We start from the raw sequence: 22928 nt of genomic DNA, 5'->3' as shown, positions 1-22928 counted from the left end.
AGCTCCAAGCATGAAAGACAAAAGTTACTACTACCACCTGTTCTGCAGCATGGATATCTTTTGTAGATTTGCATGCTTGAATTATTCCCTGTTGTCAGGCTAATAGCATATCTGTGTGTGTGTTTTTGTGTGTAGACACATATTGACTCTGAATAACCCTGAAAACGGGCATGGGCTACACAAATTCTCTCCACTTCATAGACCCGAACTCAAGCTAGTGAGTTGGTGGAACGAGGCTGTGACCCTCCGAGAGGCTTCCAATTGCCAGATTTTCACACCTTGTCAGTAGTGTAAATGTAAAAGAGACTTGAGAAAGGGGATGCATCCAGAGGGTTGATGTTGTTACTGTTACAGTATACAGCAAACCTTTTCCACTTTGCTGCATAGCAGGCTCTGGTGGTGGGACGTCTTGCTTGCTTAATAATTTCCATACAGTTTGGAGGTAAATCTAAGTATCCAAATTCTAATACCTCAGGAGCCAGATCGCTAGGTTCAGTTGTTTGGGATCTGCGTGCATTATTTCTCCATGGTTCTGTGTAAGGTGCATGGGTGAGATTCTTAATTTTTGGTGTGGCACCTGTGAGAGTTGTAGGAGCGTGGTGAACCACGGCTGCCGTGCCACGTTGGTGCTACTAGTATCATGGTCATTGAATGCTATTGCAGTTTTCGAACCACTAATGGAATTAGTGGGAGAGGGGGAAAAGCGTATGCAAATATGTTGGACCAATTTATCCATAATGCATTGCCCTGCGACAGGTGGTGTGGGTACCTGGATGCGAAGCTTTGGCATTTTGCGTTTTGCATTTTGCGTTCTGATGAGTGGCAAAGAGATCTATCTCCGGTTGTCCCCATCTTTGGAAGAATGGCTGCAGTATTTGGTTGTGCAGTTCCCATTTGTGTATTTGTTCCGACTCTCTGCTTAAGATGTCTGCTATGTGATTTTGAACTCCTGGTAGGTGTTCTGCTAACAGATAGATGTCTTGAGGAATGGCCCATCTCCAAATTTCCTGCGCTAGTCTGGATAGTTGGAGAGAGTGTCCCCCCCCCCCCCCCCCCCCCGTTTTTGAATATAATACATTGCTGTCATGTTGCCTGTTTTGATCAGGACTGCTTTGTTGAGAACATGCATTTGGAAAGCTTTTAATGCTAGGAACACTGCTAGTTGTTCTAGATGATTTATGTGCAGTTGTTTTTGCTGCACACTCCATCTTCCTTGTACTGTGTATCTGTCCATATGAGCTCCCCATCCGGTGAGCGATGCATCCGCTGTTAGCACCACTTGTGGAATTGGTTCTAGGAACGACCGCCCTTTGGAAATGTTTGTTGTATTCCACCACTTCAGGGAGTGATGCGTGCGGTCGTCTACCAACACCAGATCTGTAATCTGACCTGGAGCCTGATTCCACTGTGTTGCTAGACATTCTTGAAGCGGACGCATTTGTAGTCTGGCATATGGGATCAGCAGTATGCAAGAGGACATCATCCCCAATAAATGCATGAACACTCGAGCTGTTAATGAGTGTTGCGGTTGAAATCTTTGAATCAATGTGCGCATTGTCTGAATCCTGACTGGATTGGGGTATAGTCTGGATTTTTCTGTATTTATAGTAGCCCCTAGATATTGTTGAACCTTGTTTGGTTGCAGGTGGGATTTTGTGTAGTTCACCGTAAACCCTAGCTGGTGCAGCAGTTGAATTGTCTTTTGTGTGTTTTGAAGACATTTGTTTTGTGACGTGGCCTTTATTAGCCAGGGCAGGGCCATTAGCTTAAGGGCAGACGTGTATTTGCTGTCTTCTTAGGTGTGCTGCAACCACTGCTAGGCATTTTGTGAACACCCTTGGTGCTGTTGTGACTCCGAACAGAAGGACTTTGAACTGATAATGTTGTCCTTCTACTACAAACCTGAGGTATTTTCTGTGGGCTTTGTGAATTGGGATATGAAAGTAATCGTCTTTTAGATCCAGTGTAGAAAGAAAGTCCCCTTTCTTCAGTAAAGGAAGTACCTGTTGGAGCGTGACCATTTGGAAATGTTCCGAATTTATGTATGCATTGAGAGGTCTGAGGTCTAGTATTGGCCTTAGAGATCTGTCTCTCTTGGGAATTAGGAAGTATAGAGAGTATACTCCTGTTCACTGTTGATGTTGTGGAACCTTCTCTATGGCATGCTTTTGTAGCAGTGATAGTACTTCCTGTTTTAACAATGTCAGATGATCTTGACTCATTGGACTCTGTCTGGGGGGATGTTTGGTGGGGTAGACGTGAGTTCTAGGCAATAACCATGTTGGATAATTTGTCTCACCCACCTGTCTGATGTGATGTTTTCCCAGACAGGTAGGAACTGTGATAGGCGCCCCCCAACCGGTGTTGTATGGTCTGGGGGGAGCTGTATGAAGTCACTGTTTTGGGGTAGGAGAGTTGCGGTTGTTGTTGTTTCCGCGACCTCTACCCTTGTTGTTGTTACCTCTGTAATTGCCTCTAGAATTCCCTCTGAGTGATGTTGGTGTAAAAGAGGTTGATAGCTGGCTTGTGCCTGTATTCTTTGATCCGCCTCTATAGGTGGACCTACGAAAGGAACCCCTCTGAGCTGGCTGTTGCAATGCTCCCATTGACTTAGCCGTTTCTGTGTCCTTTTTCATTTTTTCTAACGCCTCATCTGTACCTGAGCCGAAGAGTGTTTTCCCATCAAAGGGCTGGTTCAATAAAGAAGTTTGTACCGCCTGCTTGAACCCTGAGACCCTGAGCCATACATGTCTTCTTAACATGATACTGGTGTTTATGGATCTTGCCGCAGTGTCTGCTGCGTCTAAGGCGCACTTAATGGAAGTGTTAGTTATTATCTTCCCTTCTTGTATCAGCTGATCTGCCGTTTTTGATGTTCCTTAGGGAGATGTGTAATGAGTTTTTCTAACTCATCATAATGAGCTCTATGATAACGTGCAAGTAGCGCTTGAGGATTTGCTTTGAGCCAGCGGTTTGCTGCTTGGGATGCTACTCTTTTGCCAGAGGCATCTATTAACTTGGACTCCTTGTCAGGAGGAGGAGCTTCTCCTGCTGTTAGTGAGTTTGCCCTCTTACGAGCGTTTGAGACTACTAACGAGTCCAGAGGTATTTGCCCCTTAATAAATACTGGGTCTTTTGGGGCTGCCTTATACTTCTTGTCAATTCTTGGGTTTAACACCCTAGCCCTCACCGGGTGTCTGAATATGTCTGATGTGCGAGTGAGGAGACCCTTAAGCATTTGTAGGGTCCCTGAAGATTTTTGTGCAGCAGGCAGTGTTTCTAAAAGGAAATCTTCTATCTGAGGTTCAGTATGTAAATCTACCTTGTGGTATTTTGCCGCCCTATTAATTAATTGTGCAAAACCCGAATTATCATCAGGGGGAGAGGGTTTTGAGGGATACAGGTCAGGGTCGTTATCATTATCTGACACTGCGTCATAATCCTCCCATGGGTCTGTGTCTTCTGGGATAGTATTGTTATCATCCCTAGGAAGGTCCCCATCCCCTGTGTCACTTTCTACATCTGTTTGAGGTGTAGATGGGCGTGGTGTAGAAGGTGGAGGAATAGCTGGCAGAGTATGAGGAAGAGGAGAAGAGGGTGTGTCCATAGGCAGTGGAGAAAGGGGAGGAGTTGTATTTGTCCCCATTGTTCTCTTCTTATGAGGAGGAGGTTTGTCCTCCAACTGTTGAGTCTTCCTCTTTTTAGGTAGTTTTGTCACCACCTTGCCAGTTTGTGGATCAATGAACAAAGTCTTTTGTTTTGGATCTGTTTGTTGCTCCTGTGTCGGTACCAAAGTCTTTGGGTCCGAAAGGTGCTTTTGCTTCTGTGTCTCGGTGTTATGTGTTTTCGGCACCGAGAGTTTGCTCGAGTCCTATTTTTTTGGTGTCGAGGGAGTCTTCGACGTCGAAGCATGTTTCGGTTTCGACATGGAATGTTTCGACTGCACGCTCTCCTTGGTATGGAGCTTCAGTATCGATGTCGATGTCGACCGTTCTCGGCTCCGACATAGTGGGAGGCCGAGTGTTTCGGTTTCGTTGCCGGGACAGAAGGCGGGGCGTCGGAAACTTTTTTCGGTTGTCTGACCGGGCTCGGAGGCGGGGTCGACACCAATCAGGGACGGTTTTTTGGTAAAGGGACGTCGTCACTCACGGTTTGATGAACGTCGACTTCAGACTCGTCCCCTTCCGACCCCGACCCGTTGTCATCTTCTTCTTCCTCCTCAGGGTGTTGGACCTCGAACAGTTCTGGGATTGCATCGGACTCCATCCTCGACATCTCGTGTCTTCGGGCTCGATGGTTTCTAATCGTCGACTTGGAGGAGAAAGCCGCGCAGGCTTCACAGTCCCTGGGTTCGTGGTCAGGTGATAAACAGAGGTTGCACACCTCGTGTAGGTCCTTGTGTGGGAATTTAGCACCACACGTTGGACATTTTTTGAATGGAGTCCTTTCCATGGACTCCGGGCTGGACTACGTCGAGATAGGCCTCCTGGTCTCGTCGACGTAGAGTTGGAAATTTTTGTTGTTGACGTCGAAGCGCGTCGAAATGGGAATTAACTTGCGCTCGATAAACAATACTGTCGAATTAGAAAGGGAATAAGCGCCGAAATATAGCTTCTTTTTGAAGTCGATCCGGAGCGCTTCGATCTTCATCCGAACCCGATGGCAGAAAAAAACAATCTAAGGATGGAGCCGATGCCCATGCGCACTATCACCCAAGGGAGGAGTCACCAGTCTCGTGACTACAAAAGACTTCTCCAAGAGAAAAACAAGTGCAATCATCCGAGCCCAACACCAGATGGCGATCTATTCATAAATGTACCATCTGCAGCCCATATGCCTCGAACATAATAATATATGTCCTCAATGATAGGCAAATATAATCTTGCTGTTCTAGCCCAAGCCATAAGTTGATCCCACTTCCTAATGTACGATCTCAAGGCAAACCGATGTCTTCTTGAAGATCCAGCTGAAATTATTCTGGGTCTGAAAGAGCCAGGCTGTCCACCGAAGTGATTGCGGATTGTGATGGAGTATTACCGTGTTGCCCATGGACAACATTTATGGATTTGGTTTGAGAACTGACGTCCGAACTGATGTGTCCCATAAATATGTGAACCAGAATCCCAGTGCACGGTACATTCCTTATCTATTATTCAACCTAGGGTATTAGAGTAATTGGGGATATGATGGTGTGTAGAGTAGCATGCAGGCACATGCCACACCAGTCGATTGTGGAAGCTTCTTCTTTAGACCTCTGGCAAGGCCACATGTTGGTGAATAAAGGACACAGTGTTTTAGTCAAAACCATGTTCCATTGAGCCAGTAATAGAGATAATGGTATGTCGAAAGTCTCTCATTCATAGTTGTATGAAACCGGTCTGCTGGCTCCACCAGCTTAGGCATTCTCTAATTCCAGCAAATGTTCAGCCAACACACCAAAGTTATATCTGAGGTCCTATGTCCCGAGACACTGAGTCGCCATAGACAACTGAAGAAACTGGATTTCTCCTTGTACGTGTATGTAAACAATTGGGCCTTCTTCACTGTCTGCACAAAAGCTATGAGCGCTAGACTGACTGCTCCGAGTTCTAGAAGATTGTAAAACATTGTCTCTGAGCGAGACCATTCTCTGCAGGCATGAAGATTCAGCAGATGACCTCCCCATCCCAACAGGGAGGAATCTCTACTCAGGAACTGGACAATGGGAGATAACAGGTTTTTGTCCTTGAAAATGTTTTCTTTGTCTACCCACCACTATAAATTTGATTTAATCTAAGTGAGTGAAACCACATCAGTCCAGTCTCCATTTACTTGATGCCACTGCACGGGAAGTTGCTTCTGAATACTTCATTTCGAAGGTGACTGGTAAAAGTAGGATGCAGAATGGCACGCTTACTAAGAACTCTGACTTTCCTGACAGTGGTTGTCGTTTGAGAGTGAATATGAGCTGCTAGACACATTATTTTTTTTACCTCTCTCAGACAACAAGATTCCCTTTGCTTCTTAATACAGAAATCAGACATCTCAAAACGCAATGTAGGAAAGGGCTTTGTATGTGGTGTGCTTGTAGGACCTCACCATGTAATAATGGCACAATCTCGATCAGGTCCAGTACGGTTTCTACAAGTAAAACCCTTAGTTCAGGCCTACGCTGTGGCGCAGAAGAATCAGGCTTAATGAAAGGAACAAGTGCAAAGTATTTAAAAGCACCAAAACAGCTGGTAAGAAACACGACACAATAAAAACCAAACGCCAATAAAAATAGAGTGCATTTTATGCGTTTAATAGACATAAAAGTGACAAAAATCTATAAGGGAACTCAGAGATATGATTTTTTCTAAGTAAAATTACTTTAATTTAGTCTTTAGAGGCAATAAAGTGTTGCAAGAGGTTTACAGCCAAAGGGCTAAAACACCTGGTAGAACTCTCCTGTATTAGGCAAAACAAGTTACAGGTAGCACTCTGGTCCTGGTGTACAGTTACCTATCGCTTTCAGCAGTTTTAGGGTTCTTAAGGCACTCGTCTCCTTTTAATGCGGGAGAGTGAAGAATGGACCTAATGCTGGGGATGCAGGATGCAGAGATGTTAAAGATGCTGCGGAGATGCGGTGAATTCCTGGGCCTCTGGTCACTGAAGGTGCATGGGAGAGTCTAGTGCAGGTCCAGTCGCCTGCGATCAACTGGTCTCCTGGTTACAGCAGAGCTTGTAGATTTCTCTTTTTTGGTCAGCCGCCAGGGTCCAAGCCTGCCACATGTCCCACAGGCTTGGGGCACATTGGATAGGTCAGGACTTTGTTTCCTGGCAGGTACTTCAGTATCCAGCGTTTGGCACGTGTTCCTGGGCAGCTGGGATCTTGGGACTGCACGTTTCCTTCTGTGCTTGTGTTCCTTGTACTGAAAAGGGGGCTAGCCAGCTAGCCCTAAGAGTCACTTCTTCCACCCTGACACTGAAGGAGCTCTTTTCCAGGGTAGGCACTATCCACTGAGGGTCCCTCAGTTGAAGTCCAGTCTTTGGTGCATGCTCTGTTAGCTGGGTCCAGGGAATAGCAGGCAGCCCTCCTCTTCCTCCTAAGTCCAGCAGTTATCTGAGGACTGAAGGTCTGGGGAGCCATGTTGTCTCGGTGACAACTGCTGCAGATAGTCAGGAAAGGCTACTGGAAGTTTGGACAACAAAGTGGTGACTGTCTAAATCCACCTTTCTATTAATAATAATAATAATAAATTCTTTATTTCGGTTTGTTCACAGTGGAAAAACCATAAAAGACACAGTTTTCAACGTTCATTACATTTTGTGTAGTTAAAAAAAAAAAAAAGAGGCTATTATCAAAAAAATTGTTTTAAAAGTTTTTCTGTAACAGTCTGCATGGAGTAGCATCAACAGAGCGGATTATAAGTTATTTCTGTGCTTCAAAATGCATTTTAGAAAGTTACTCACGAAATAGCAAACGTTTTCTGATTCCAGCATTTGGAGTCTAAGGAGAGCTGGTCTACATTGTCTCAGACCCCAAGTCCTTAAAATTGGCAGTAACCAAATTCTTCTGTGTGTGCGGTGAAATTTGCAGAGCAAAGTCACGTGTAAAGTTGATTGTATAGATACTCCGTCGCATGGACAAGGAGAGAGAATGTCTTTCCAGCAGTTTTTCTCAGGAAACGTGACCAGTCTAAAGAAGGAATTTAGTCTGAAACGTGTTAATAGCATTCTCTCATATATCGATAATTGCAAAGTCAGATATGGGTGGATGCCATGAGTTATTTGTACCATGTTGGCGTGGACAACCGACATTTTAGTTGCGTTTGATGATAGTCTTAACGATTCCAGGTGACTTAACGCTTGGAGTTTAAGAGCTCTCTTTGGAATGTCCCTAATGGTGTCTGGGTTGAAGTAACAGTGCTGGAGGTCTAGGTCTGTCAATTTTTTTTTTACGTACGACAGCCACTTTATGCTAGAAGATTTTTCGAGGGCCATCGAGTCTGTAATGATAGACTGAGTCAGATTGTTTTTATCAGATGCCCAGATACGCCGCCACAGCATCACAGGTTCTATTTTGATTAGGTCCTCTATATAGGGAATTCCTAGTTCTTGATGCATGGCGTACGTTGAGGTACCTCTCGGCATTGCCAAGAGGAATCTAAGAAAAGTGTTCTCCGCCTTCTGGATGTAACTGGCGTCAACGTATCCCCAGACACCCGCGCCGTATGTGGCTGTGGCCATACACTTGGCGGTGTAAATTTTTAGTAGCTCCACGGGAGGCCTTTGTCCAAGTCTCTGGGAAAAGCTTGTTAGAGCAGCAATTGATCTTTTAAAAAGGTTGCCCCTTGTAACTACTGCTGGCTTCCATGATAGGTGGTCGTCAATCATGATGCCCAAATAGGGATATTGGGAAGTCACGTTGAGTTTCTGGGCTTCAAGGTAAATGGCTTTAGTTCTTAGGGAGCCTTTACCTGCTGTCATAACGAAGGTTTTCTTCACGTTTACTTTGAGGTCCAAATTGCTCATGAAGGTTGTATACCTATTAAGAGAACTTTGGAGCTCGCGAGGAGTACGCGCGAAAATGACCGCATCATCCGCATAGAGGAGTGCGGGAATCAGGCGATGGTTAATACGTGGGAGGTCCCGAGCCCCCCTCAACATCTCCTCCTCCAAGCCATTTGTATAAAGGGAGAAGAGGAAGGGGGCCAGGACACAGCCCTGCCTGACTCCTCGCCCTACGCTAAACGGGGCCGTCAGCTCGCCATTTACGCCGAATCGTACTCTGGCCGTGGCGCCAGAATAGAGTTCGCGTAAGAAGTCAAGGAGGGGGGGATCTACTCCCATTTGGGCGAGGATTAGCCACAGCTTGGCATGAGAAACACAATCGAAGGCTGCGGAGAGGTCGACAAAGACCATGTAGATTTTATTAGGTTTGGCCTGTGTGTATTTTCCCATCAAAAGGGTAAGGTTGAGGGCCTGTTCGACCGTTCCGAAACCCTCTCGGAAGCCGAATTGGATGTCAGTGATGATACGATGGTCCTCACTCCACTGCTGGAGACGCTCTAGGATTACTCTTCCCACTACTTTCCCGAGTGAGTCCAGCAGTGAAATGGGCCGGTAGCACTTCACGTCTTGTCTGTCCCCCTTTTTAAAAATGGGGACCATTATTGATTTTGTCCAAGAGGATAGCACTCCCTCATGGACTGCGGCAGTACATACTCTTGTCAGAATCGGGGCCCAGAGATCTAGGTTGATTTTGAAAAGGTCCACAGGGACTCCATCGGGGCCTGGCGCTTTTCCGATTTTACTTTTCTGCAAAGCTTCCAATAAGTCGGGAATATAAAAATCAAGCAAAATAGGGTACTGTACTCCCGGGGGCGTTAAATCTTTTGGGGAGGAATGTTTAAAGATGTTAGAGAAGTGCTCGACCCATGTGTTTTCATCTATAGCGACTTCTATTCTAGGGGCGTCTGAATCCGATAGGTATGGAGTTCTAACTATACGCCAAAATTGCGTGCTGTTTTTCAATGACGCGCTCTCGTGGAGATCTGCCCACAATTTCTGTTTTAGTTGTGCAGTTCTCAGTTTTCTTTCACTTAAGTATGCGCGCCTTAGAATTTGTATTTGGGCTGCATCTCTTAATTTATTGTGGAGAGCTGATTTTAATGTTTTGAGGGCCTTTGTGCAATTGTGGTCAAACCACCTTTTCTTTATCGGGAGGTTGGCTTTGGGTTTTGATGTCAGTAGGGCCTTGATGGTGACCAAAATGTGATGAAAGTTCTCTAGGACTTCCTCGTGATCGGAGGATAGATCAAGGCATTTTAGGATGTTTGGGTATGTCTGTACTGTAAGTTTTTTAGTGACTTCCATCGGGTTGATCTTAGCCCAGCTGATTGTATAGCCATTTTGTTTGCCAATCTCTAATTTGTTTTGACTTAGCGTACTTGCAATCTCCACATTTAGGGTGTTGGTTGGTGACAAGTGCAGATTAACCTTTAGGGCTGAGTGGTCACTAAGTGGGTTGCCGATGACCTCAAAATCTTTAACCAAGGCCCGTAGGCCAGGTGATAAGAGTATATAGTCTACCGTCGTGGAGTGACCTCTGCCCACGTAGGTCGGACTAAATACATTGGGTTCTGCTTGTTGATGGTTCACAATTTGCAGGTCCAAGTCAGAGAGGACTGAGTTTAATAGATTCCCTGCTTTACTGTGTGTAAAATGTGCCAGAGGAACTTCAAGTTCATCTGCCACCCCACAACAAAGGGGGTTAGTCTTTGGGCAAGGGTGGAGGTTGAAGTCTCCGCCCCAGATTAGGTGGGTTATCTTGTTACCAGTTTCCCATAGGTAGGATTTTTTCAGGGTCTCGTGAATGTTTCCAAGGAGAGTTAGGAATTGATCTTCCGGGAGGTTGTTGTAGATATTAGTCAGGAAGATGGTCTCCTTGTTAGCAAGGGTTAAGGAGAGAACTTGAAAATTGGAGTCACAGGAAAGTATAGCAACTTTCATCAGAGTGTTAGCTATGAAGGTTACTAGCCCACCTCTAGGTCTTCCCATTGTGCTGCTTATGGCCGGGATAAAATAGGATTTATAACCTTGGAGGTGTAGTTCTTCTGTGGTCCAGGTCTCCTGAAGACAGATAATTTGATATGGATTTAGGAAATTTTGCGCACTCCCATCCTCGATTTTGGAGCGAAGACCTGCTATGTTCCAATAGAGGAGAGATATCAAAGAGGTCGAGGGGGTGATCTCATTTGATTGTGCGACTGAGGGTGGGTCTACCATGTTCGTGGGGATCGGGGGACTATTTATGTAGGCCGGGCTAAGTGGTACATGGAAATTATTAGGTGGGTTATCGCTTGATGGTCAGTCGACCATTTCAAGTCCACTGTACCTGTTTTGCAGAGGGATGTTATACCATGGGTCCCATCTGGGATGGTCTCTGACTACCTGTCTTTGTTGGTAGGGTCTCCTGTCTTCCCATCCTCCCCCTTGATAGCGGGGGGGTATTGTGTTCCAGGAATAATCTATGTCGCAGGGTCTTGGAGGGCCATGATACCTAAAGTTATCTGCATCATTCTGTCTAGGGAGTGGGACCGTCCAGGGGGGCTCTTGTTCATAAGTGTCATTTTGTTGTCTAAAGGGATAGAAGAAGGAGAGTGATTTGATCTTAATACCACCCTTCGGGGTGATGTCCTCCCATGAGCAGATATAGTCTGCTATACGAGGGTCCTCAAATGTGATCGCTAGGCAGTCCCCGGGGATAGTTTTACGAGTGTTACCCACCCAGGGTACTCTTACGACAGATCTAATCCTTCCCGTCCATGTGGACGGGATCGGACGATTGGTCTGCAACCAGTGTTGAGCTTTATTTTTTAGGGACCAGGCAGGTTCGGAGTTGGGGTCAGCCAACTCAGGCACACCAGTCATAATTGCCACGTACGGTGAGGCTTCAGGAGGGAAAACTGCTGGAGATCTTGTTTTACCTTGGTTTTTAACAGTGTTTCCCCTGGGCCTCACTGACGAGGAATTCGGGGCTGGGTGCTGGGGGACCGGAGTTGTACTAGATGATTTGTTCGTAGTATGATTAAGACTTTTATTGGAGGGTTTATTAGATGGGAGTATGATCGGTGCCGGAGTAATTGGGGTTCCTGGGATCGTCAAAAGAGATATGTTTGTTGAGGAATTAGGAATGCTAGGATTGGTTAGTGATTTCTGGTTAGTAGTGTTGGTGGGGGCAGTGGAAATTGTGGTTTGACGAGTCTTCTGTTGGGGATTAATCGAATGTAGTTTATCATTAGATAAATTTACAGTGTGTGGATTATTTGCATTATTTCCCCCTCCTTTTTGGGGGCCTGTAGGGTGATTATGATGTTGATTTTTTATAAGGTGAAGAATCTGTATCTCCAGATTCGCTAGTCTTTGCTCCAAGGGTTGCAGTGATTGTTTAAATATTATAGTAAGTTTAGCCAATAAAGGATTAGGGACCTCCGATTCGCTCGATCCCCTGGGAGATTGTATGTTAGTTTGGGACTCCAGGGTAAGCGAGGGGAATGTTTCAGACTCTGAGTGATGTACTAGTATTGGGACGGCTAGATGTTCTGCTCTGTCCGGTCTCTCTACTTGTGTGCTTGGTAAAGGGGTCAAGTTATTCGGGATAGAATTTTTAGGAACCCCCCTCTTTTTGCTTATCGCCCCCTCCCTCCTTCCCCTTTCTACCATTTTTTCTAGGGAGGAAATTGGTGGGGGAGTTTGCATAACTAAGTCAGGGGTTTTTTCAAGGTCGGCGCTAAGCTGTGAATCTGCTAGTTGAGACACAGATAGGTCAACTATGTTGGGTAAACTGCATCTCCCTTGCGTTGGATTGGCTTCGCCTACTGTGGCTCCTCCTGGCGCTGGTGATCTGGCGTTCGCCAGGTTTCCCAGTGAGGACCTCTTAGCGAAGGCGAGATCCAAGGAGACCCTTTCTTCCATTAATGAGATGCTTTGATCTATGAATGAGTTCGCCTTCGTGATGAACTCATCCATGGGCCCAAGCAGTTTACCAACACTACCCGGGGCTTTTAATTTGGTACCTCTGGTGACGACCATTTTTCTCAGTGTGGTCAGATACTAGTGGTAGGTGTAAAGATGGTCAGCGCACAAACAAAAAATAAAGAAAGGGGAGTGGGCCAGGCCAGACTCTCCAGACCTCGAACGGCCTCAAACGGCCCGCTCTTTGCCCGGTCTTCGCCCGGTCTTCGCCCGGTCTTCGCCCCGGGCTGCGACCCGCGCGCGTCCCGCGTCGCGGTTGTAGTGCTGTCGTTAATGTACTTGTCGGCGGTGGGCGTGTCCGTGGGCGTGGCCGCCGGGGGAAGAGGAACCAGCTGAGGAAGATGGAGGATGCTGGTCCTCGCAGTCCCCCGGCTGGCTGCTGGTAGTTCGCCCAAGCCTCTACCCTCGGGACTCAAGCCAGGAGCGCTAGGCTAGCTCTGCCGATTGCAGAGCTCGCTCCCACCGGCGATTCCTCGGCAGGGGAGGCAGCAATCCGCAGGTCGGTAAAGATTGTCTAAAGGACCTTCAGAGCGTTTTGAGGGCAGCAGGCAACAGCGTTCTGGTTTACAAGTGAGTGGCACCCGCGGAGCGGGTGTCACGAAAGGTTTTGAGAGCGAGGTCGGCGGTGGGCGTGTCCGTGGGCGTGGCCGCCGGGGGAAGAGGAACCAGCTGAGGAAGATGGAGGATGCTGGTCCTCGCAGTCCCCCGGCTGGCTGCTGGTAGTTCGCCCAAGCCTCTACCCTCGGGACTCAAGCCAGGAGCGCTAGGCTAGCTCTGCCGATTGCAGAGCTCGCTCCCACCGGCGATTCCTCGGCAGGGGAGGCAGCAATCCGCAGGTCGGTAAAGATTGTCTAAAGGACCTTCAGAGCGTTTTGAGGGCAGCAGGCAACAGCGTTCTGGTTTACAAGTGAGTGGCACCCGCGGAGCGGGTGTCACGAAAGGTTTTGAGAGCGAGGTCGGCGGTGGGCGTGTCCGTGGGCGTGGCCGCCGGGGGAAGAGGAACCAGCTGAGGAAGATGGAGGATGCTGGTCCTCGCAGTCCCCCGGCTGGCTGCTGGTAGTTCGCCCAAGCCTCTACCCTCGGGACTCAAGCCAGGAGCGCTAGGCTAGCTCTGCCGATTGCAGAGCTCGCTCCCACCGGCGATTCCTCGGCAGGGGAGGCAGCAATCCGCAGGTCGGTAAAGATTGTCTAAAGGACCTTCAGAGCGTTTTGAGGGCAGCAGGCAACAGCGTTCTGGTTTACAAGTGAGTGGCCCTTTCTATTAAAAGTTGCCTTAAACTTTGGAGTGATATATTTTACAGTCCCATATGAAACTAAGCACTTTACACAGTGGCTAGTGAAACTCCATGTTAGTCAATGGGACCACCCGCTGTGCTACACTGAAAAAGGCAATTTTGTGTTTTCACTGTCAGGGCATGTTAAGTACAACAGAAACATGCTCTTCTTTTTAATATTCAGCACCATGCCTGGTGTGCTACCAAAGCCTTCCCTAGCTGTGACTTACTAATATTATAAAGTGTGTTTTCGACTTAGCAAAAGGGTTTATTTTGCCATGTCGTGCTGGCAGGTTTTCACCCTGACACAATAGTAGTGGCATAATTAGGTGCTGCGGTCACCAGTCTCCATGCATTTTATATCAGAAAGAATCTGGACTTGTACTTTGATGTTGATAGTCAATTTGGTTTTGTCTGCAGTTTGAAAAGGATTGGCACTTATCGAGCCCAAAGATCTGCTGTGTTTATATCTGTATGGATGGATTGTAAAGTTTCATCCACCTGCATTCCAAAAATATTTTGTTCATCAAATAGCATGTCCGTTGTTCAAAATTGTACATCAGGCCTGAAAGATGCACTTTTGACCCTCTGTCGTGCCTCATCGCTTTTGCGTTGCTAATCTGCATCATTAAGTTAATGGACAAATCCCTGGAGGAACCACAGGTTTACAGCTTCAGAGACCACTGAATTTGCCCTTACCCTGATTCAAAATACATCAAGTGACAATTTCGGTGTCTTGTATTGTTTTATTCTTGACAAATTACCTTAAGTGGTAGCTATACTTCTCAGCAGTGACAACCCTTCCTCCCACATGAGGTTGATGTAGTATTGCGTTTTTTTGTAGTTATGCATTTTCTCCTTAAAATAGAACAAGAAATGGAATTTCCCCACAGTCGAGGTACCATTACTAAACCTCTACAGTGCTCTTTCTAGAAGATAATGAAAGGTCCCAATGTCACCTAGTGATAGATCAGAAGGTTCATGTCACAAGATCTTTTTAAAGACTGTCTATCTGCCATGGCCGCTGGATGTACCAAAATGGTAATTCTAACCAACCGAAATGTTTATATTTAGTACCCCCAAATTCTATTTGGTTCCAGTCCTGCAGGCCACTTAATCTATGCCATTTCCTGCACCCTAATCAAATGCCATGAATTTGGGGATTTCTTTGATCAGGACCTCTCCTAATTCACAGGTTACAACTGTGTCAGCAACCCGCTTTAAGTTTGTGAAAGTTCCAAGGACATTTTGGACATTCTTCCAGCGTCCTGGAGGAAAGCAGTTATCAATTTTATTTATTTATTTTATTTATTTATGCATTTTTATATAGCGCGGACTTTACCCGAAGGAGTCAGAGCGCTACACATTAGGAACAGAAATGAAACATAATGAGAAACATTACAAAAGAACAGATTGCAAAAACATACGTTACTTACATAAGGTAATAGTGACAATTGTGAGCAAACAAAATACATGAGGTAGTAAAAATTGTGAGCAACCAAAAATACATGAGGTAGTCAGAAGTGCACAAGAGGAAAAGTGCCAAGTGTGCAGTTATAAGAGAAAACAGAGTATAATTTGAGGTATAGTACTGCAATAAGTGCTAGACACTCAGGCACAAGAAAAACAGTTACGTAGGCAAGGTGGCACTTGTGCAAGTATCAAAGGTAAAAACATGTGAGAGGTAGCAACCGTGTGTTACAAGGGCAGAGTGGTGTGTGCATGTTACAAAAGGGCACCGAACACCAGTACATGGAAAATACTGCAAAAAGGCAGACACTCCAACCACAGGAATACACTGGGAAGGCACTTCCATGGTCATGGAAAGTAGAAATTATCAGTAGTGGGAAGTCTTCCTCACAAATAGCAAGAGGACGTGAATTACTTTTGGAGGTGTCTCTGGAGGAGGAGAACTTTGAGGTCCCTTTTGAAGGCCTGGGAGGAGGCGGTGGTCCGGAGCTGAGGCGGAAAGGAGTTCCAGATTCTCACTGCGTTGCCTGAAAAGGATTGGGCCATTGTTCTTTCCTTCTTGAAAGTGGGAGGTTCAAGCAGTAGATTCTCCGCATTGCATGAAGGTCTAGAGCCTCCAGAGAGTTTCAGTTTATTCGCCAGGTAGCGGGGAGAGGAGGAGTGCAAGGCTTTGTGGGTGATACAAGCGGTCTTGTAGATAGCTCTAGCCTCGAAGGGAAGCCAGCGGAGGGTGGATAACATCGGTGTGATGTGATCGCTTTTTTTGGCCCCATAAATGAAACGAGCTGCTGAATGGAAGACAGACTTAAGTGGGGACAGGTGAGATTTGGGGAGGCCAGTAAGAAGAGAGTTGCAGTAATCTAGTCTGGAGAGGACCAGCGATTGCACCAGGGTTATAAGGTCCTGCTCCGGGAAGAAGCGACGGATTCCCCAAAGAAGGTGCAGTTGGTAGCGAGCAGATTTTGCAATAGAATTGATGTGGGGAGTTAGATTGAGTTTTTTGTCTAGAATGACACCAAGGGATTTTGCACTGTCGACAATGATGGGTTTATTGTTTAGTAGATTCATCTGATCCATCCATGCTTGAACCGGGGGAGGAGAGAGTGAGGAGGAGAAGAGGAGGAATTCAGTTTTGGAGGGATTCAGAATCAATTGATGAGTTGACATCCAGTTTTGAATGGAGTCAAGAGTAGATCTTAGGATGGAGAGATCATGAGTGGAGGCAACCTTGAGGTAGAGTTGAGTGTCGTCTGCATAGAGATGATAGTGAATCCCAGATTTGCTTAGGAGGTTTCCCAGTGGTTCTAAGTAGAGATTGAACAATGTGGGTGCAAGTATAGAGCCTTGGGGAACACCTTGACCCACCGCCACAGGAGAAGAAAGACTGTTCGCTATTTTGATCATTTGAGATCTGTCAGAGAGGAAGGATGCAAACCATTTAAGCACAGTGCCCTCCATGCCCATTCTCTGTTGAAGAATATTGAGGAGGGTGTTGTGATTAACAGTGTTGAAGGCTGCGGAAAGGTCAAGGAGAATTAGCAGACAGGACCCCCCTGAGTTGAGTATCCTCAGCACATCATCAACCACTTGCAGTAGGGCTGTTTCAGTGCTGCAGTTTTGGATGAAGCCGGACTGACAATTGTCAAGAAGATCATTGTCCTTGATATGACGAGAGAGTTGTTTTGCTACACATCTTTCTGTGATCTTCGCAAGAAAGGGAAGGTTAGTGATGGGGCGGAAGTTGTTGAGGTCATTCGCATCAGCAGTGGGCTTTTTAAGCAGAGGGGTGACCTGCCCAGTTTTGAAGGAGACAGGAAGGGAGCCTTGCCAGAGGGAGAGGTTGATCAGAGTGGTCCAATAGGAAAGGGAATGGGTATAGAAGTCAAAGGCAATGGCACTGGGGATAGGGTCAAGAGAATGGTTGGAGGGCTTTGTTTCGCGTATGCACTTGAGAAGGGCATCTTCAGATATGGGGTCAAAGCTCTGTCAAATGGCTAGGGATTTGCGCTCCTCTGGAGGTGTAGGATGAGCAACCTGATCCACAAGTGATTTCACTTTTCCATCGAAGAAAATAGAAAAATCTGCTGCTCTCTTTGAAGAATCCTCCACCTTGGAGGTTGGGGGAGAGCAGCTCGGAGTCTTGATGAGATCGAATCGTTTTTTGGGTCTATTTTTGGCGGAATCAAGGAGGGTTTTGAAGTGCGTCGCTTTCTCAAGGAAGATGTGCTTGTGGTACTTGGATCTTGCGGTGCGAAGCATGGCTAAATTGTCAGTGGAGGGCAATTGCCTCCATTGCTTCTCCAGGAATCTTAGCTGCTTCCTTTCCTCATAAAGGGATTTGTTGAACCAAGGTGCTGAGGGAGTGGGCCTTATCCTTTTGCTTTTGAGTGGAGCGACGTTATTAATTTCAGCTGCAAGAACTGTGAGGCATTGGGAGGTGAGATCGTCAACAGCTATGTTCGGGTCTAGCCTTGGAAGTGATAGCAAAGCTGATTCACAGAGGGGACCGACATCAATGTTTTTGGCATCACGGAACCAGGAGATGGCCCTCTTGGGTTGGCCAAGTGTTATAGAGTGTGAAAGTTGAAGAGAGAATGGGATGAGGTGGTGGTCAGACCAGTCTACATGAATTGGGGTAATAGTAGAAAGCATGCCTGCTTTAGAAATAACAAGGTCCAGGATTGCGCCTTTGGAGTGGGTTGATTCAGTGCAGTGTTGGATAAGATCATTTGCAGAGAGGAAGGTGGCCAGTGAGTTCGCAGAGGAGTCTTGCGGTGCGCCCCAGTGGAGATTGAAGTCACCCACGATGGTCTGAGTGTCACTTTGAGAGTATTGGTCGCTGATGAAGTCTTTGAGATCTTCTATAAACGAAGAGCCACTACGAGGCGGGCGGTAAATGATATGGAATCTGAGCGGTGAACGGTGTTGCAATTGAAGTTCAAGAGAAAGGCATTCAAAGGTGTGGGGGGAGCGGATAGGAGACGCCTTAAGTTGGAGGGCGTTTCTGAAGATGACTGCAACACCTCCCCCGTGTTTTCAGTTCTGTCATTCCTAAATATGGAATAACCTGTGGGTAATAGGAGATCAAAAATAGAGTGAGAGGTATCTTTGAACCAGGTCTCTGTGATGAAGAGCATGTCAAGATTGTGAAGGGTGATGGTGTCGGAGATTTCAAGTTTGTGTTTTACTGCAGATCTGCAGTTGTGAAGCATACAGCGCAGCTCTGTCAAGACTGTTTTGGTGACGGGGGCACTTGGGCTCTGAAGGGTGATCGGGATATTGTACATTTGCGGGGGTGCTCGGGAGGGTTTAGGTGGACGCTTTGTTCTGACAGAGGTGATGGTCGGAATAGTGTAGACAGTGGGGTTGCTAGGGTATGCCTGTTGAAGAAGGGTGGCGTTCAAGGGCTTGTGTGAGTTAATGACGTTTGCAGACGAAAGGTTGAGCTTGGCTGTGTTGGGGTGAGGGGGCGAGGTGCATCTCCAGGGAAGTTGGGAGGGAGTAGAGGTGCATGGAGGGGTGGAGATCTTCGAGCATAAACGTGAAATGGCAGCTGTAAGCTGGGAGATGGAGGTGATCAGAGAGCATAGCGTATTTACCAGTGAGAAAGAGGCAGAGCACGGAAGGTTGGGTGGCTCGATTGAAATAAGGGGGGGTGGAATTGGTGGTGGAAGGCAGGGAGAGGTGGGGGGACAGGAGGTGAGTCGGGGGGTGGGGTTCACAGGTGGGGAAAGGTGGAGGTTGGGAGTGGGAGTAAGTGCATTGGGGGTTAAGGGAGAGTTGCCATTGTTGGTGTTGCAAGAGGGAGAGGAATTAAGGACAAATTTAGAGGGAGAAAGGTGCGAAACACGTCGGTAGGGAAGTAGGAGGGGGGAGGCCTGTGTGGCGTCATGGAAATGTAGGAGGTTTGGGAGGAAAAGAGGTGCAGTGGTTGCGGAGGTCCTGTCAGTTAGGAGAGGTAGCAGTGAGGGAACGGTCATCTGGCAGAGTGAGGGGGGTTGAGAGAGAGGGAAGTTGGGGAGGGGAAGTGGTTCTGCTGGGCCCGAGGGAGGGAGATGGAAGGGGTTACGAGGAGGGGCAAGGGGGTAGTGCGGCAGTACTGGAGGAGTAGGGGGGAGGAGAGAGATGCAGTGGGAATGTGGCAAAAACGGGGTGAATGACGAGGGGATGAAGGGTTGGAGAGGAGGGATGGAAGGAGGGCTAAGGGGAGCATAGGGAAAGTTAATTGGGGGAGAGTGTTGGAGGAGAGGTGGAATAAAGAGGGGGGTGATGGGAAGAAGTATGGGGGAGGAGAAGAAAGGGGTGATGGGAAGAGGTATGGGGGAGGAGAGGAGATTGGAGTATCGTGATAGTGCAGATGGGACGAGGAGCGTGTTAGCTAGCGGTACGGCTGATGTAATGTGGGAGGGTACGTACTGTGGGGGGGGGGGAGGAATAGGAGATGAGGGCCGACCTGCGCTTCTCGAGAGTGCAGCCAATTGGAGTGAGGAGGGGTCGGCGGAGGAGAAAGGGAGTAATGGGTGGAGCTGGAAGGAGAGTCAAGGGGAAACCCGGTTGCAGAGAAGGGGAGTAAGGAGGGGAAGAGGTGGTCAAAGAGCGAGAGGCAGGAGTCTTTGCCTTGGATCATGACAGTACCGTTGTTATAGAGTGAGATAGTGAGGTAGCCATTGAAGCACCCAGAGGGGGAAATTTTTAGTTGTTTCCCATAAGGGATAGAGGAGGAGGAGGTGACGTTAGGGGAATTGTAAAAACTGTTGGACCAAGAGGGGGTGTCACGAGTGAAGAAGATGAAATCGTTTTTGAGTCTCCCAAGACGACCATTGTAAAATTGATCCACAAAAAGGGAGTCCGGGAAACGTTCAATAGTGTTCTGCTTCAGTCGTTTTATTGTAGCTTTAGACTGGTCGGGAGGATAAATGATTTTGTAGCAATTGGCTCCAGACTTAACTCGAGAGGTGGCCATGTTGAGAAGATGAGGCGAAGGAGGGTGGGGGAGAGATGAGAGGGGTGTTACTGGGAGTGCGGTAGTGAGTAGAAATAAGAGGGCAAACAGGGGGCGCATAATCCGGGTTAATGTGCCGTCAGGCTGTAAAAAGGCCTAAACGATGCAGCTGGCACTACTTGCTGCGCAGCTGTAAAAAGGCCTAAACGGTGCAGCTGGCACTACTTGCTGCGCAGCTGTAAAAGGCCTAAACGGTGCAGCTGGCACTATTTGCTGCGCAGCTGTAAAAGTGTTTAAAATAAATACCACACAATTAAAGAGTTAAGCGGATGGCGATATTGATGGAGGAATGCTTTACTCTGAGACGCCCGCAGGGCTGTCCGATTGCTGCAGGAAGCACTGGCCGTGAAGATGAAACATCTGGAAGACTGGCTGTGGATTCACTTAATGCAGCTCGGTAATTAGGCGTGCAGGTGCGCGCTGCGCGCGGCGTCGAGGTCTCCAATTCCGCCATTTTCAGGTCCGGCGGCATGAGCTGGTCGTGAAACAGCCGTACTGAGCCAATATGGGGACCGTTTGAGGCTGGGTCAGTAAGATTGAGCTAAAGCAGGCAGTTTCAGGCCGTTACAGCAGTGCAGTGCTCGGAGTCGGGCGGCGCCATTTTTGGAGCATATGTGCAAGTGCTGCCAAATTTGTAGGGCTTATCCGGAAGTCAACAGGGGCTCTCCGCTCACACTTCCGCAATTTAAGGTGCCAATAGGCGGGCCTGCAGGTATGCCGGTGTAACATAAGGGCAAGCGGCACCGGACACGCATTGAAATCGTGCTGAGTAAAAGTTTCACGGGCTCACCGCCGAGCGCGGCGTCGAGGTCTCAAATTCCGCCAATTTCAGGTCAGGTGGCATGGGTTGGTCGTGAAACAGCAGTACTGAGCCAAAATGGGGACCGTTTGAGGCTGTGTCAGTAAGATTGAGCTAAAACAGGCAGTTTCAGCAGTGCTGTGCTTGGAGTCAGGTGGTGCCGTTTAGGAGCACCTTTCTCATAAATGTCTGTAGGTGGCACTATTTTATGATCCACAGTGAGTAATGGCCCTTTAATTTCGAAAGATTGTTTTCCTATATCTTTGCAGTTTTCTTTGCAGATTTATATAGCGCGACTCTGGCTCGAGAGCACTTCAGCGCTTTACAAGAGAACCAGACACCTTCCAGGCACGGGGAAGAGTGGTTTTCTCAGGTGCTGCCTTGGACGCTCTTCAGATCTCCTCGAGGCGCCCTGGGCCTGAGTCAAAGGTAAGGCCCCCTACTGCCTGCAGTGGAGAACTTGTAGGGCCCTCAATAGACAAATTTGTGCCGATTTTCAAATGGCGCCTGCCCTGTCCCGGGCGCCGCCATCTTAAGGACAGGCAGCCATGGCAAATCAGATCAGATGCAATTGTAGGGCCCCCGCCCGCCGCTATGGGACACCTCCTCACCACAGTCAGAAGCGGGAGCAGCAGCCTTCCCTCCGGTCTCAGCAGCAGTGTCCTAGCGTCTCCGGTGAGGCCACCAGACTCGTCAGTCCCCCTCACTGCCTGGTGCCAGTCTCGCCGATCGCGGGCGCCATCTTGCCGCTTGAAAACATGCCGAGCAGGGAGGGAGGTATGCAATCTCGGCTTTTAGCCCCTTCTCGCCTCCGCCGACCACAGCAGTAGCGCTCAATAGGGGCACCGGACCTTCATGGGCGGATTGTGGCGCCGGGTCACAGGATTGGTGTCCGTGATCGGTGTTTGTGGAGGGCAGCCGCAGAGGAGCTCAGGAGCTCTCCTCTGGCTCCACAGGCCCCGCCCAGCATGTTCAATGTCACAATCACCCCAATACCGAACTATGGTAACTAACTCTATTTGGGATTAACTCGTATATTCCAATCAGCTCCTGCAAGTGGTCCAGATCGCAGTATCTCAACTGCTGCAGTGGACCCCTAAATTTTAATCAGTCTGCAACCATCTTCAGGACCTGCACTGGCTTCCAGCACACAAGTGGCTTTTTAAGACCATGGTAGTCACATAACAAGCGGTAAAGAGGGAAGGTCCAAGATATTTACAAACTTTAGTACATCAACATATCTCTCTTAGAAGCTTATGGTCAGCTGAAGACATGGTTCTTACAACCCCTAGTGTTCTACCGGCATGTACCGGAGGTTGTTCTTTTACTTTTTTGGCAGCTAGACAGTGGCTAGTTTCTCCACAGTGGACCACCAGAGTAAATAAGTATCAGGACACCCCAGATTGGATAGCTGTTTTGAGCTTCGAAGAAACAATTTATTCATTCAAATACCATTGTAGATAAGTTGTATAAGCCTACGAGAGGAAGAACTTAAATCTTTCTTCTCAGAATCCACAAATTCTAAGTACAGGTGTCTTAGTGTTAAAGCAACCTTGGATGAAAACGCCTTGATTATCTTCTTCCTCATAGAAAAAAGCTTTAACGCAGAGTTAATCCTGCTCTTTTTGTTGTTTCACCTAAAATTCTAGACTAGAGGAAAAGTATTGCAGTAGATTATATGAAGGCCGCATTGGATTGTGAAGGGTGACAATGAAAATATGTAACGGTGCCAACGTAGAAAGTGGTGAGGTTGTTGGGGCAGAAGATGCCAGTGACACTGGATGAAGAGGACTTGAGAACTTATGAGGCCAATCCTGTCTTCAGCACTAATGGAATCAGAATGTCATTTATAGCCAACCGTGCTCTAGCAGTCGACAGTGTG

At 47.5% G+C, this 22928-nt stretch overlaps 1 protein-coding gene across 7 annotated transcripts in view; it reads right to left on the bottom strand.

Annotated features, from left to right (window-relative positions):
• The window catches only part of EHMT2 (euchromatic histone lysine methyltransferase 2), a 338110-nt gene that overhangs the window by 2362 nt on the left and 312820 nt on the right, over positions 1-22928 (bottom strand). The window lies entirely within an intron of this gene.

This window comes from Lissotriton helveticus, chromosome 5_1, assembly GCF_964261635.1.
Source record: "Lissotriton helveticus chromosome 5_1, aLisHel1.1, whole genome shotgun sequence".
NCBI classification, from domain to species: Eukaryota; Metazoa; Chordata; class Amphibia; order Caudata; family Salamandridae; genus Lissotriton; species Lissotriton helveticus.
The sequence above is the reverse complement of the archived record's forward strand: the minus strand, read 5'-3'. Positions and strand labels throughout refer to the sequence as shown.